The sequence below is a fragment of the Bubalus bubalis genome, chromosome 3 (assembly GCF_019923935.1).
Source record: "Bubalus bubalis isolate 160015118507 breed Murrah chromosome 3, NDDB_SH_1, whole genome shotgun sequence".
Taxonomy (NCBI): Eukaryota; Metazoa; Chordata; class Mammalia; order Artiodactyla; family Bovidae; genus Bubalus; species Bubalus bubalis.
This window is the reverse complement of record NC_059159.1, coordinates 87,091,148-87,094,237: the sequence shown is the minus strand read 5'-3', so window position 1 is coordinate 87,094,237 and position 3,090 is coordinate 87,091,148. Positions and strand designations below refer to the sequence as shown.

Sequence of the window (3,090 nt, the reverse complement as noted above, 5' to 3'; positions counted from 1 at the left end):
AGAAATTTGTATGCAGGTCAGGAAGCAACAGTTAGAAGTGGACATGGAACAACAGACTGGTTCCAAATAGGAAAAGGAGTCCATCAAGGCTGTATATTGTCACCCTGCTTATTTAACTTATATGCAGAGTACATCATGAGAAACACTGGACTGGAAGAAACAGAAGCTGGAATCAAGATTGCCAGGAGAAATATCAATAACCTCAGGTATGCAGATGACACCACCCTTATGGCAGAAAGTGAAGAGGAACTAAAAAGCCTCTTGATGAAAGTGAAAGAGAAGAGTGAAAAAGTTGGCTTAAAGCTCAACATTCAGAAAACGAAGATCATGGCATCCGGTCCCATCACTTCATGGGAAATAGATGGGGAAACAGTGGAAACAGTGTCAGACTTTACTTTTCTGGGCTCCAAAATCACTGCAGATGGTGACTGCAGCCATGAAATTAAAAGACGCTTACTCCTTGGAGGGAAAGTTATGACCAACCTAGACAGCATATTGAAAAGCAGAGACATTACTTTGCCAACAAAGGTCCATCTAGTCAAGGCTATGGTTTTTCCTGTGGTCATGTATGGATGTGAGAGTTGGACTGTGAAGAAGGCTGAGCACCGAAGAATTGATGCTTTTGAACTGTGGTGTTGGAGAAGACTCTTGAGAGTCCCTTGGACTGCAAGGAGATCCAACCAGTCCATTCTGAAGGAGATCAGCCCTGGGATTTCTTTGGAAGGAATGATGCTAAAGCTGAAACTCCAGTACTATGGCCACCTCATGCGAAGAGTTGACTCATTGGAAAAGACTCTGATGCTGAGAGGGATTGGGGGCAAGAGGAGAAGGGGATGACAGAGGATGAGATGGCTGGATGGCATCACTGACTCGATGGATGTGAGTCTCAGTGAACTCCGGGAGTTGGTGATGGACAGGGAGGCCTGGCGTGCTGCGATTGATGGGGTTGCAAAGAGTCGGACAGGACTGAGCAACTGATCTGATCTCTGATCTGACCATTATCTTCATTACCTCCAACCATAGTTTGGCCCAGGTAAATAGCAGGGAGGGAACGCAGCTCCACCCAGCAACAGAAAATTGGATAAATGATTTACTGAGCAAGCCCCACCAATCAGAACAAGACTCAGTTTCCCCCTCAGTCAGTCTCTCCCACCAGGAAGCTTCCATAAGCCTTTTATCCTTATCCATCATAGGGCAGACAGACTGAAAACCAAAATCACAGAGAACTAACCAATCTAACACATGGACCACAGTCTTGTCTAACTCAATGAAACTATGAGCCACACCATGTAGGGCCACCCAAGATGGATGGGTCATGGTGGAGAGTTGTGACAAAATGTGGTCCACTGGAGAAGGGAATGGCAAACCACTTCAGTATTCTTGCCTTGAGAATCCCATGAACAGTATGAATAGGTCTCTCATACATCAGTGGTTAATATGATTTAGGGTGACTATAAATTAAAGCAGTACAGAATGATAAGCTTTGCCCTAGTGTTTCTCAAGAGCCAAGTTTATCTCCAGCTCCACCTTCAGTTTAACAAACAAACCCCTAAATATAAAACATTTCCTATGGTAAGGTAAAGGGGAACAAGACACCCTCTATCCAGAGTCCCTGGAATAGAAAGAGCTCTAGAACCCAGTAGGCATGAGCATATTCTATTATGAGATTATTGGTCTCCAGCAATTGTTCCTTCTATCACTGGGTTATCCATCTTGGGTGGCTTGAATGTTGCTGGATCCTCAGCCACTCAGGTGGCCTAGATCAGAGCAGCTCCATTGGAGAGGGCTTCTTTGTAGGCCTGGAGTGTTCTTGCTCAAAGAAGCTCCATGTATCTGAGTTTCTGTCCTTATGCCTGCTTGCAACATCCATGGCACTGGGATTGGGCTGGGGAAGTCTGTGGAAGAACAGAAGTATAACAGCCTTTGGGTTTCTGCTTAGAGGATGGGTGAGGGGTGCTAGGGGTGGTCTGGCATGCAGACTGCTTCTACTCTTTTGTTTTTCCTCCACTGTGTAGTTTGTGACATGATTTTGCCACTTGGGCTTCCCTGGTGGCTCAGATGGTGAAGAATCTGCCTGCAATGTAGGAGACCCAGGTTCAGTCCCTGGGGTGGGAAGATCCCCTAGATGAGGGCATGGCAACCCACTCTAGGATTCTTGCCTGGAGAGCTCCATAAACAGAGGAGACAGTTGGGCTACAGTCCATGGGGTTGCAAAGAGTAGGACACGACTGAGTGACTCGCACTAACACTTTTGCCACTTGAAGGTACTTATCACCCTCTGTGGGAAGATCCTTTGGGAGTGTACAGCCAGCACCTCTCAGCCCTGCCTGTTGTTCAAAATGCTGAGTGCTCTCCCTGATCTGCTTTATGATCAGAGAACTCATGATAACATGGGTAGCTCTAGACTTTACCACCTATCTACGTTGTCAATGCTATAGGGTCCTGGCAGGGGAGGGCATACTGGTGTCTCCCCAGTCTATCTTGGCAAGGTTCTGATACTTGCACCCTGGAAACACTGGCTTCCAGGGAGTACTGCCCATAACTGAAGGAAGAGAAGACATTGTATAGAGCTCCTGAGGGCATTGTCATGACTGAATGCCTGATAGTAAATACATCTTGGTCGGGAGGGCCATCTTTCCTGGAGGCCCACTAGGCTCAAGGGCAGACCCTTGGAGTTCTCTCCAAGCCATTGGAAGACCAAGATCCAGGTGGCTTAACTGTATAGAATTCCAGAGTCCCTTCAACCCCAGTGAAATGTGATGATCCTGCTGACAAACACTCACAAGGGACATTGTCCAACTGTCCACATTATCAAAGCTCTTCTAGAAGAGTCTATCCAGAGGTTCTATTTCTCTGCCACAGTGGGGCTCCTTTGGGCTGAGCTCCAGTGCTAGAAGGCTGCAAAGACCGGGAAAATGATGTCCAACAGACGTGGTGCAGTTGGAACCAGGCCATAGTGTACTGGCCATCAAATGTGTTTGGGCCTCAGGCACTGATCAACATGCAGTGGCTAAATTGAGAGTCAGACTCCAGCATTAACTTTGCTCTTGAAGAGCTAAGTGACATTGGGGTAAAACAGTATCGCTGAGC

At 47.0% G+C, this 3,090-nt stretch overlaps 1 pseudogene; it reads right to left on the bottom strand.

Annotated features, from left to right (window-relative positions):
* Nucleotides 1-1,667: 1,667 nt before the first annotated feature.
* On the bottom strand, nucleotides 1,668-2,792 carry LOC112583487 (annotated as a pseudogene).
* Nucleotides 2,793-3,090: the final 298 nt, after the last annotated feature.